Source organism: Benincasa hispida, chromosome 3 (genome assembly GCF_009727055.1).
Source record: "Benincasa hispida cultivar B227 chromosome 3, ASM972705v1, whole genome shotgun sequence".
In the NCBI taxonomy this organism is placed as follows: domain Eukaryota; kingdom Viridiplantae; phylum Streptophyta; class Magnoliopsida; order Cucurbitales; family Cucurbitaceae; genus Benincasa; species Benincasa hispida.
Window position 1 is genome coordinate 49,599,392 of NC_052351.1, and position 14,009 is coordinate 49,613,400.

Genomic DNA, 14,009 nt, shown 5'->3' on the forward strand with positions numbered 1-14,009 from the left:
TTCATCTAAGTTTATGTTCTTGTAGTGCATTCATTCAAAACTTTAAATGTCACAAACAAAACTTATATCCTAAAACACATGCACCACAACCATCAAAATGAAATACATAAGAGTGTTAAAAACCCAAATGCCATTGAAAAAGTTCCCTAGTAATTGCCAAGTTAAGTTGTACTTTTGTACATATATTAAAGATGCTTAACTACAATAAAGCTAATATGGTCAAAATAAAATATAGACTATTGATCTACTAAATGCTTAAAATAACTTACAAGATCACATCAATATTCTTGGTCCTTCAATACTTGTGAGACCACCTATGATGAATATGATATATAACATATCCATCCTTGTTTAAATATTAATGAGAGAAAAGGAGTTGAACTTCTTGATTTACATCTATTCAATTTAGATTTGCCTAATGCAAACAAATACTATCATCTAAAGTTTGGAAGATCGTGACTTTAAAATTGACTATCAAGAATGTTTTTGCCAAAAGTGATTAGCCCACAACATAAATATTATGTTTGGATATGTTGGAGTAACATGTCACTCCTTTGTGAATATTTCCAAAAAAGAGTAGAATAACGAATCAAAATTTTTAAATAATTACAAATGTAAAAGCATTTTTAAATTATATAGCATTAGTTATATTCATTTTAAAAAGATTAAAACAGAGAAAACTCATTATCGGAGGAAGAACGTTCATCTAAATCTTGGATTCATGCAAGAGTAATTATATTCATTTTTAGGTCAACTGATGTTAGTTAATACTCAACAAAGAACTATGAAGAATAAGTGTTGGAAATAGCAAGGCCCTCAGAACGACGAACTGTAAGTCGACCAGGCATGGCGGTCAAGCGAAGAGCAAAACCTGCAAAACAGAAACTCGTTATAGGCTGAGTCGTGGAGCTCACTCTCTTAAGACGTTTCGCGGCTTTGCCCAAGTGTGCAAGCCTGTCTCTTNACCAGGCATGGCGGTCAAGCGAAGAGCAAAACCTGCAAAACAGAAACTCGTTATAGGCTGAGTCGTGGAGCTCACTCTCTTTAAGACATTTCGCGTCTTTGCCCAAGTGTGCAAGCAGGTCTGAAAATTGTCACGTCGTCCCAGGATAAAACAGCCAAATGAAAACCGATCGAAAATGCATCGTTACTGATCGGAACATACACCCTGTCTAAACTCACTGCTCGAAAAGCTAAGATGGAGGAGGAGAGGAAAATGAAGTGGGAATTTAGAAAATGAATTCTGTGTTTCACAAACTACTGAAGGTCTCGCCTTTTATAGACCTTCAGCATCGAAACGAACCGTTTTAAAATTAATCAATGGACTGTTTACAGACCGTTTTAAAAATAATCAATGGACCGTTTTAAAAATAATAAAATAGTATTTTTTCATCAAAATTAATCATCACACACACACACCTCGCCACGCCCGACTGGACAAACGGCGGCGATGGTACGTGTAGGATGTCCACCGAACCCACATTGGTCTATCTCCTCACTCCCTCCAAAACATGGGTACCCCTTGGGGCCTAAACCCAAAACACAAGATTGGAGTACATAAAAGAGACTTCCAACACCAAATTTTCCAATGTGGGATTCTCCAACCAATAAAGTTTGTTCCCTCTTTGTTTTGAAAGTTAAATTTTCACCCAACAATCCCCACGTGGAAATTTAAACAAAGTGAAAAGAGAGAAAAGATTTTCATTGAGCAGTTTCAGTCTATACAACAGCATAAGCAAAGGTGTCTTACGACTTAAACCTTTACATAGTGTGGATGATTCAGAATATACTAGAGTAACCCTTGGTTTTGAACTCTATCTCTGACAGCATCTCACACAGGGTGTAGTATGAAAGTCCGTGCTTTTAAGGCCTAGCACGTGAATCCCGGTTTAGTGAATGCTCTAGAGAGTTTGTCTAAAAACTCCATAGGAAGCGGCCCTCACTTCCACATTCACACAGGTGAGTCTATCAAGGGTACTCCTGTAGCTGGGTACCCCACTTGTCATCAAGTATAGATCTCAATAAGAACTGAGTTCAACCTTTCTTACGCTTCAGGATATCATGCTTAGACTTTAAATCATAGGAATGGAACTCTGTGTTTGGTTTAGCATGATTCACTATATATCACTCGTGATCAGTTATTACCCGTTGAACCTATTTCTTGGGATCTCTAGTCTACAGGTTGAGTTTTCCTCACGGTGATTCATCTCTCGATATGTATGAGTCTCATCCTTTCTGAGGTTCTGAAAACCTTTTCTCTGGCCAGTCCTTTCGTTAAAGGATCTGCCAAATTTTCATCGGTTCGTATGTGATCCACTCTAACTGTACCAATAGTGAGAAACTCTCTAATGGTACTATGCTTATGACATATTTGACGTCTCTTTTCGTTGTATTAACAATTCTGAACTTTTGCGATTGCTTCAGTACTATCGCAATGGATCAATATGGCTAGTATCGGCTTTTCTCATAAGGGAATCTCTGATAGCAGACTTCTAAGCCAACTTGCTTCTTCACTAGCTGTCGCTAGTACTACCATTTCTGACTCCATCGTAGATTAGGCTAAAATAGTCTATTTCTTGGACTTCCAAGAGACAGCTCAGACAGCTATATTAAAGATATAGTTACTTGTAGCCTTTGAATCAACCGAAAGAGAGTTCCAATCAGCATCGTTGAACCTTTCCAGGACAGCGGGAAACTTTTAATAATGTAACCCTAGGTTTTGGGTTTTCTTTAAGTATCTCATGACCCTTTCTATAGCATTCCAATGCTCTTTACTAGGTCTGCTTGTAAACCTGCAAAGTAGTCCTACAGCATAAACTATGTCGAGTCTAGTGCAGTCGGCATCGTATCTAAGACTACCTATAATGCTCGCATACTCAGATTGATTAACACTATCACTAGTGTTCTTGAACAACTTGACACTAGGGTCATAAGGAGTATAGGCTGGTTTACACTCAAAGTAATTATATTTCTTTAGAATCTTTTCTATATAGTGAGATTGATCTAAAGAAATTCCCTTTTCAAACCTATTTACTTTAATGCCTAAGATTACACTAGCTTCTTCTAAGTCTTTCATGTCAAATTTCGCACTCAATATTGATTTTACATCATTTATGACGTGCAAGTTCGACCCAAAGATCAATAAATCATCTACATATAGACACAAGATAGTGTAGAGGTTATTAGTAAATTTATGGTAGATGTATTTGTCACTTTCATTGACCTTGAAACCTTTAGATAGGATAAGATTGTCAAATTTTTCATGTCATTGCTTATGAGCTTGTTTTAGTCCATAGAGAGATTTGTCTAATTTACACACCTTATTTTCTTAACCATGGACAACAAAACCCTTAGATTGTTCCATGTAAATCTCTTCTTCAAGTTCACCATTTAGGAAAACGGTTTTTACATCCATCTAATGTACTACAAGGTTATAAAGAGCAGCGAGAGAGAACAAGACACGGATAAAAGTAATTCTAATGACAAGGGAGAAGGTATTAAAGAAATCTACGTTTTTCTCTGTCTAAAGCCCTTCGCTACTAACCTGGCTTCAAATTTGTCGACAGTCCCATCAGGTCTAAGTTTCCTCCTTAAGATCCATTTGCACCCTATTGCCTTACATCCTGGGGGTAGATCTACTAAGTGCTAAGTTCTATTTGACTCGAGTGAGTCCATCTCATCATTTATGGCTTCTTGCCATAGGTTGGCATCTACTGAGGACAGGGAAACTCTTAGATCTTTAGAGTCTTCTTCTACATTGTAGATCAGGAAGTCATTTTCGAAATCTTTAGTGGTTCTAGCTCTTTTGCTTCTTCTAGGTTCTGGGTCAGTTTCTTCTCTAGGGTTAGGATTTCTAACTAGGGTTATACCACTTGAACCAGAGCCCCAACTATTCTTTGATTTAAAAGAAAATCTATCTTCAAAGAAGTCAGCATCATTTGACTCAATGATCACTTGGTTCACTAGATCATAGAACCTGTAGGCTTTACTATTTAAGGCATAACCTATAAAGACACACTCGTAAGCTCTACTAGCCAACTTTCTTCTTTTTGGGTCAGGAATCCTTACAAAGGCTAGACAACCCCATGTTCTAAAGTAGGACAAGTTTTGTTTCTTATTATTGAAAATTTTGTAAGGTGAAGTTTTATTTTTAGATTTCGGGATTCTATTTAGGATATAACACACGGTAAGGATGATTTCACCCCACTAATAAGACGTGGCTCTTAAACTAAGTAAAATAGCAACTACTAGCTCAACTAAAGTTCTATTTTTCCTTTCGGCTTTTTCGTTCATTTCAGGAGAATAAGGTGCGGTCTTTTCGTGTATTATTCCATGTGAGTTAAATAATTCATTAAAACTGTCCGAGTCGTACTCGATTCCCCTATCACTATGAAGTTTTTTAACTTTTCTATTAAACTGATTCTTTATTTCAGAAACAAAAAGTTTGAAGGCATCACAAGCATCATTTTTGTTTTTCAGCAGGCATATAAAAGTAAAATCAGAGCAGTCGTCAATAAAAATAATGAAATATCTTTTACTGTTCCTAGTCAATATGCCATCAAATTCACAGACATCAGAATGAATCAAATCTAGAGGCTCAGAATTCCTAAGTACAGATTTATGCGAAGTTTTAGTAATTTTAGCCTGACTACAATACTCGCATTTATCAAAATCATTCATGGATAACTTAGGTATCATTTCCAGCCTAATCATGTTACTAATTAAATTCTTATTCACATGACAGATTCTAGCATACCAAATATTCATATAACACAACATATACACAGAAGATTTCATTTTATTAAGGTCTAGATTTAATTTGAACATTTCTTCAGTTGCATATCCTTTCCCTACAAATACATTATTTTTGGTAAGGATATATAAGTCTGCCCCTATAGTTTGAGTAAACCAGCTTTGTTTAGGAGATAGCCCGAAACCAAATTCTTTCGTATCTTTGGAGTATGTAGAACGTCCTTCAACGTGAAGGTCTTCCCAGAGGTAAACTTCAGTTCCACCTCGCCAGTTCTAGCAACTTTCGTGGAGTGGTGATCTCTCAATAGAATATTCTTATCCTTAGTTTCAGTATAAGTTTTAAATAGACTATGGTCGTGACAAACATGGCTCGTCGCGCCAGTGTCTATCCACCACCCTTCACAACCACCGATCACATTTACTTCTGTGATCATGGCGACTAACGGTTCTTTTGTCAGGTTCGCTTGACCAGCAGGACGACGTCTGTTCCTATATTTCCTAGCCATGTGCCCAGGTTTATTACAATTAAAGTAGAGGAACTGTACCTTTTCTCTTGAAGGGGGCTTCTGTTTTTTCTATTGGTTCTGGTTGTTGGAGCCACAGTTCTGACCTTTCCTCTTTGTCCCTTTAGGTTTTTGGTCAGGTTTCACCACGGCAGAGGCGGGCTTCCTAGATACTGCATTCACCTCCTCCCTCTAGTCCTGCTTCCGGGCTTCCTCCTCAATTCTTAGCCAGGTTATTCTCTCCAAGGAGAACTCCTTTGTCTTCTCAAAGTGTTCTTAAAATCCTTCCACAAGGGGGGCAGTTTATCAATAATAACAGCAACTTGGAATTGTTCATCTAGAGGCATACCTTCAGTAATTATCTCGTGGGCTATCTTCTGAAGTTCATGGGATTGGGCCTCCACGGACTTGTCATCCGTCATTTGAAACTTGAGATAATGGCTAACTGCATATTTCTTCGACCCGACCTCCTCGGTGTCATACTTCTTTTGCAGGACATCCCAGACCTCCTTCGTTATCTTCATTATACTCTAGTAGTTATATAGATCATCAGTCAAACCATTTAAAATGAAATTCTTACATAGAAAGTCTTTCTCCTCCCAGTCAGTAGTTTCTTTTATTTGTTGTTCAGTTGGTTCTTCTAAAGAGATGATCAGCTTAGCGCTGGTACAAGCTTCGGTAGCTTTCTTGACGGTGAGAAAGAACAGCATTTTTTGCTTCCACCACTTGAAGTTCGCTCCTTCGAATCGGAATGGACGGTTGAGGTCAGATATCTCATTGTTGCTACTGAGGGCCATTGAAGATATGGAAACGTCTTAAAATTGTTGGAAATAGCAGGGCCCTTAGAACGACGAACTGTAAGCCGGTAAGGCACGGCGGTCAAGCGAAGAGCAAAACCTACAAAACAGAAACTCGTTATAGGCTGATTCGCAGAGCCTGCTCTCTTTAAGACGTTTCACGGCTCTGCCCAAATGTGTAAGCAGGTCTGAAAATTTCCACATCATCCCCAGGATAAAACAACCAAATGAAAACTGATCGAAAATGCATCTTTACCGATTGGAATGTACACTCTGTCTAAACTCACTGCTCAGAAAGCTAAGATGGAGGAGGAGAGGAAAATGTTGTGGGAATTTAGAAAATGAATTATGTGTTTCACGAACTGCTGAAGGCCTCGCCTTTTATAGGCCTTCAGCATCGAAACGAACTGTTTTAAAATTAATCAACGGAACGTTTTAAAAATAATAATATTTAAAAAATAAAATAGTATTTTTTATTAAAATTAATCATCACACACACTGGACGGACAGACGGCGACACGCATGGGGTGTCCACCGAACCCACATTATTCTATCTCCTCACTCCCTCAAAAACATGGGTACCCCTTGGGGCCCAAACCTAAAACGCAAGGTTGGAGTACATAAAAGAGACTTCCAACATCAAATTTTCTAATGTGGGATTCTCCAACCAACAAAGTTTGTTCCCTCTTTGTTTTGAAAGTTAAATTTTCCCCCCAACAGTAAGTTATGCATAGACAATTACCAGGGGAAGGGGAGTTCATATAAATCATGGTTTCACGTAAATGTTGAGAGATTTTTAATTAAAAGATGAAACACATGATTAGAAAGCCTCGTTTACCCTAAGAAAAAGCAACCAACTTATATGCCAAGAGTATAGGATTTGAAGTGATAGTTCCAATTCAACAATTTCTTCCAGTATTCTTTCCAAATTATACCAATCACCCTAAGCTTTAGTTCCTTTCAGTCCCCATAGTAGAAGAGAGTCATGTTGCATTGATAATGAGCACATCAAAACTGTTGCATTCTTTGTCAGCTCTAGATATAAAATTCATCTTATACAATTGCGTTTTAATTATCAAAATAGATTTCAAGAATTATAATGTTCATTCTATGACTATTGTTATCATTATATAGTTGTATTTCAACCATTGAGAAAACTCACCATCAATGTTTTGAAAGTTAGTAAATTGATAGTAGAATGTAAAGGTTTCAACCAATTGGAGAAAGGGTTTTACTGATGATTAGAGTAGCTTTGAGTTAGATGTAAGGATTTTAATAAAAACAGAATATGAATTCAAGATTAAGGGGCTTCCTTTATGATTGATTGGAAGATGTGCAATTGAACTTGGTAAAATAACTCAATCACATGCTAGGACGTATATATCAACTTCATCATTTGTGCAAATAATTAAAAAGTGTTATCCTAGATGACAAGATCTTCAAGTTAACAATCACAAAACACTCAAATATAACGATCAATAACAATTCAAGAGTCAAGGAAGGTAGTATGTTGAGGCTTGAAAATCTTTCTGCCGTTGACCAAATGGTAGCTCGATCGTGTAAGAACTAAACAATAGTTCAATTATGTAAACAATTGGATGAAGTGCTAGATGAAAGTGTAGACGCCAGTTGATTGGAGCTAGATGACCATGTAGACGACAGCTCAGGAACTAAACGATCGTATAGATGATTGAACTACAAATTGAATGGCATTATTCATTTTTGTGTCTATTTATGTGCTGAGGTTAATTTTATTTATTTAATGATGATTCCATTCTCAGCTTCAACTTAAAATTTAAGAATTAAATAAAAATTAAATTTAAAATTCGTAAAAGTGCAATACTTTGAAATTTGATGGTCGAAAAAAAAAACTAAAGCTGAAACTCATGAGAAAAAAAGATAGTTCCTTTTTTTTTTTTTTTTTTTGTTCTTAAAGCTTGCAAATCTTATCTTTACCCCTTTTTATGGATTGATATTAACCCTTGAATCTAAATATCCTCGGTATTAGTTTTTTGGAAAAAAAAGAAACAATTGTTTTTTTAATAATTTATTAAATTATTTTACTCATGTTGCATCTATCTCCATGCATTCTTTTCAATCATAAAAGGACAAAAAAATTTAAAATTGTCACGTAACAACTTGTGATTAGGCACTTAAGTGAGCTGCACAAAAATATGTGTAGTCCGAGATGCACATTTAAGTATTTTACTTTTTTTTTTTTTAATTACCTCTTCTTTATTAAACAATTTAAAGATTCACTTTTTTAAATTTTTTAAAAAATATATATATATATATCAGTGACCTTTCCAAACTCATCAAATTAATTTATCTAAAAGATATATTAATTTACATTCAATACACTATAAAGGCATTTCCAAATACCAAGGTTCACTCTCACTTCATTATTTTGGTTCAATTTAATATACTAATTACTTCTTGACCAGTCTTTGGATGAATTTGGTAGGTTGGTGAAAAGTACATTTACTCTGTTACTAAAATTACTTCTACACTTTTTTTCATGGTGTTTAATTGGATATCAAAATTTGATTTCAAATCTTTTTAACACTTATGACATGTTTGGTCCATAGAGTAGGAGTTCACTTTAGTCTTTGTACGACCCCGATTTTAAGTTTATTGTAGATTCCACAACTAAAAAACATCGGTTTTTTAACTTTTTATATGGTAAATCCAATGATTAAACAACTCTCCATATTTAACATAAATTACTTCCCTTCTTACTTAAAAAGTATTTGAAGTGTTTATAACTAATGACATAGTGCATATTTTAGAATAATTTGAAATTGTAATCACTTTTGTCATGTTTATGATGTATTTGGATTACATTTTCAAATGTTTGATTTAAAAAATAAGTCATTTTAGAATAAATTGAAGTGTTTAATAACCACTCAATATAACTTTTCAAGTGTATTTTAATCGGTTTTTATCGAAAGTGTTTAAATAAAAATAAGTTTTTTGAAAATTATTTTTTTTTTCTCAAGTCAATTCAAACAAGTTCTTTAAATTACTATGAAACATACTTTTAATCACTCAAAATCAATACAGTTTTAAATTTTATAGTTTGAAACACATTATTCATATTATTAAAATTATTTTAAATGATTAAAATTAATTTTTGAGTGATTTTAGAAGTGACAAAAATAATTTTAACTATTTTAGAATCAATCTCAAACACGTCAATACATTTAATTGAACTCAACCATAAAAAATAAAAAAAATAAATAAAAAAAAGTATTTTTTTTATAATAGTTAAAAATTTATAGAGCAGTACGGTAAAAATGTTGTTAACGACCTTCAAATATCTTTTAAGTTTTTTTTTATTCTACTTATAGATAGAAAAATCTAAAAAATATTTACACTTTATAGCAAAATGTTCTAAAAGTAAAATATTTTGGGAACTTTTTGCTATAAAGTGTAAATACTTTGAATATTTTTTTATATTTAAAAAGTCCCCTAAGTAGTGGTTTAAGAAGTTATTGAAATAACTTTTTTTCAAAAAAGTACATAAAATGATTTTAATGGACTTTTTTGCCAAAAGTGTAGGAAGAAAATCAATTTCAATTACTAACATGTGTATAACTCAACTGACATAAAATGTAAATTATAGACCAAAAGGTTGGATTCAAATTCTCCATCACACTTTTTCACTCAAAATATTATATATATATATATATATATATATATATATATATATATATATTTCAAAAATATACCAAGACTCGTTAGTAATGACAATAACTCAACATTATTGAATGAAATACTCTCAATAAATGTGGACTTGACAAGACTTTGAATAAAATATCACAAAAAAATAAATACATTTGTAAAATAACTATGAAAAAGAAAACCAAGTATGAAAATCCAAATATAAATTGCATAGTTTTTATTTATATAATTAAATTATATACTACAATAAGTAAGAAAGTTAATAAAATGTTGGCCCGTAAAGTCTATTAAATGCTATGCGATTTTAGGAAGTTTGTTGTAGACTTACATATACCAAATGTAAATTTGACATTAATGAAGTAAATGTTTAAAAGAGTTTGATAACAATTTTTTTTTTTTTAATTTTCTATATTTCAACCTTTTTTTCTATGAGAAACTTATTTTTATTTTCTCCATATTTTTAGTTTTAATATTCACATTTCATAAATAAATATTTGAACTCGTGATATTTGAAAATAAAATTAGATTTTTCTAACATTATATTTTTAGACTGTGTTTCATAATCATTTAAAAAAAAAATTATAAACATATTTCCACCCATGAGTTTCTATGTTTTCTTATCCATTTTTACTAATTTATTTTTAAAAAATAGTTTTCAAAATCTTGTTTTGTTTTTAGAATTTAATTAGAAACTCAAGTGTTTCTTTAACAAATGTTAAAAATATAATTAAAAGTGGAATGTATAAAGCATAAATTTTAAAAATATAAAACGAAAAACAAAAAGGTTAACAAATGAGATATTGATATTAAAAATATCAATAAAAAGTAGATAACAAAACTGAGAAATGTATGAGTGAAAATCGTATTTATAATCTTTATAATTCTCAAAAATAAAAAATCAAATGGTTATCGCATTAAATTCAACATTGAGTTTGTGGTAATTTTAGAATATTTTTTAATATAATTTTAAAATATCGTCCTATTTTAATTTATATATAAAGTTTTTTTTAATATCGTTATATCAGCATGAACCTTTCGGAAATCAAGGAAATATATAAACAATGTAATTTTCAATAGTATAAATAATTTAAATGTTTTATTGTTTTCTTTTTTTTTCCTTTTTTTTTTTTTTGTTCAAAGAATTTAAATGTTTGATTTTATTCAATATTATGAACGTTTAAAACGAAGGAATGATATTAGTAATTGACTTCAACCACAGTTTTCTTGTAAAAAAAAAAAAAAAAATGAAAGATCCCCTAGATTATCCCTCATCATTTCAAAAAGTTGACGAAATATATATATATATATAGTATAATTGTTTTAAATGATAAAGTTACTGAAAATATTTTCAAATGTAACATAATGTCATTATTTATCAATAGTAGACTGTGATAGATACCTAGAGATATCTATTAGAGTGATAAACACCGATAGATATCTATTCGTGTCTATCAATATTTTTCATTCAAATACAGTAACATTTTGCTACATATATGTGTGTGGGTGTGTGTCTATACATGTGTGCGCTCTTTATTAACAATATATAGTATAACAAATAATTATATGTAAACTTTAAATTATAAGAATCGGTCAAACACACAATAAAAGAGTTATAAATCTATTATACACATTTTAAAGTTAAGAATCATATCAAATAATTTGAAATATATTAAAATTTAGGTTAAAGTACAACCATAAACTTTAAAAAATATTTAATATATTTTTTAAACTTTTAACTTTTGTGTATAACAAATATTTGAACTTCAATTTTTTTTAATTAAATTATGGATTATCAAGTTAAATGATAGATATTATTAAGATTTAAAAACTTTTTTAACAAAATCATGCTAGTTTATAGAGTAAACTTGATATTTAACCTAAAATCAATAATACTTGAACACTTTTAATGCTTAGAAATGTCATTTTTTTTCTTAGTTCAACAATTATGTAGTGAAAGATTGAAATATTTTTGAAAGAAATAGAAATAATGTCCTTATACTAACCTGTATTAAAATTAATAAATTTTAAAAATATCTTTAATCATATAATAAAAGTAATGTTAAAATTATAAATTTAGTCTCTAAACTTTGAGATTTTTATTTATTTGGTTCCTGAACTTTCAAATTAATATATCTAATCAATACAATGAACTTTCGAATTTTTAAAAATTCATAAACCTAGTAGACAATAAATTGAAAGTTTTAGAGTTTCTTATAAATTTATACCAATAGCTCAATTATTTTTTAATTTTATGTGTAATATGTATAAACTTTAAAATTAAAAAAGCTATTAAATTTAAAATTGAAAATTGCACTCATCAAACATATTTAACTAATACAAATTTTAAAATTTAGCCACTAAACTTATATATCTTAAATTATAAATTTAGTTTCTAAACGTTGAGATTTGTGTATATTTGATCATTGAACTTTTAAAATTACATATTTAATTCCTGACCTTTCAATTATTTATAAACTTATTGACATAGACACAAAATTAAACATTTAGAGCCAAATTTATATCTAATAGATAATTTCATTTTAAAAAATTTGATATTTATCACATACGTTTTAAAATTCAACCATCTATTAAATACAAAAATAAAATGGTTAAAAAAAATACAAAATTAAAAATTTATAAACTCGTCGAACATTTGTCCATAGAGACAAACTTGTAAGTTCAACTACTAACTTATAAAATTTAACCTAGGTTAAATATTTTAGTCCTTGACATAGAAGTAACAATTTAGTCATTGAACTTTAGTTGGTATTGATTTGATCCTTATATTTTTAAATTTTGTAATAATTTAGTCTCTAATCATTAATAAATTAAAATGTAGCCCCTATATTATAAAATTTGTAACACCCCATCATAAATATATATATATATATATATTTATTTTGTAGGACTTGATAAAACTTTTTCATACATATAGATAAATAAATTGATCCCATATCAATTTTTTTTTTTTTTTACAAACTATAAGTAATAAACTATTACATAATAATAAAAATTGATACTTAATTTTAATGAGATTTTTTATAAGAATTAAATTGTTACAAATTTAAAAGTATAAGAATCAAGGGTTTGACTTTGATGGTTTAGGTATATTAAGCCTAACTCTTATACATGACGAAAATCTAGAAAGTTTGACTTCTTACACCACTTTCTACGGGTTACCTTTTTTTTTAAAAAAAAAATCTAATTTAATCTTGGAAGTTTGTAGTCCAACTTCCAAAAACCACATTCGATGATCCCCTAACAAAATTCTGGCCACCAACTCTAGCAACCATATCGGCCAATCTCTGACTACCACTACCGACAACCCCACCGGTGAACTTCCAGCCACCTACTTTGGCAACCACCTCCGACTAGACTCCGATCGCTACTTTTGGCGACCCCTGCCTACAAATTTTTTACTACTAACTCAAGCAAATCGTCGCGAGCCCAACTCCAGCTGTCACTTCCTACAATCCATACCAGTGGACTTCCGCCTACCAACTTCGCCGACCGTCACAGACCAACCTTGAAAAGCATTAATTAAAACACCTTTAATATATAACAAACCAAACAAATTTGTATGTGAAAATACTTTTAATAGAGTTGTCAAACAGACACATGCTATTATTTTAATGAGTTTTTATGAAAGGTTTTTAAATAAAAATTAATTTTTGGAAAACATTTTTTTCTAAGTTATTTCAAATCTGCCTTAGTTTAAGTTCAAGAATATTTTTTAAAATGCACTTTCACATTTTTCTATTTTTTTTTTAGTTTTTTTTTTATTATTGTTATTATTATATTATCCTTTTTAATTCTCACTTCCTTGTCTAAAATAAATATTTCCGTAGATTTCATTTCTTTTCTTTTATTTTTCTTAGATCAACTATCTAGTGAGATCTCATGTATATGTCGAGTATCCTGACAATATAAGGAAAAATGTAAATAACATCGAATATATTGATCGGTATATAAGATGATATGTTATATAAATTGTATTATTCGTGCACTTATCAAATAAACGATGCTAAATATATCAAATATACCTTCTTTTCTCCTTTAAAGCTTCTTGTTGATTTTATCTTTCATTTATGAGGGCAACAATCTTCGATTTTATGGAGAAACTTTTCTTACTTGTATAAGTTCTTAAAAGAAAATTATTTTGGAAAGTTTATAACTAAAAACAAAAAAAAAAAAAAAAACTTACACACGGCCTCTTTTGATATTATTAGTACTATTAGATTTTCTCCTTTAAAGCTTCTTGTTGATTTTATCT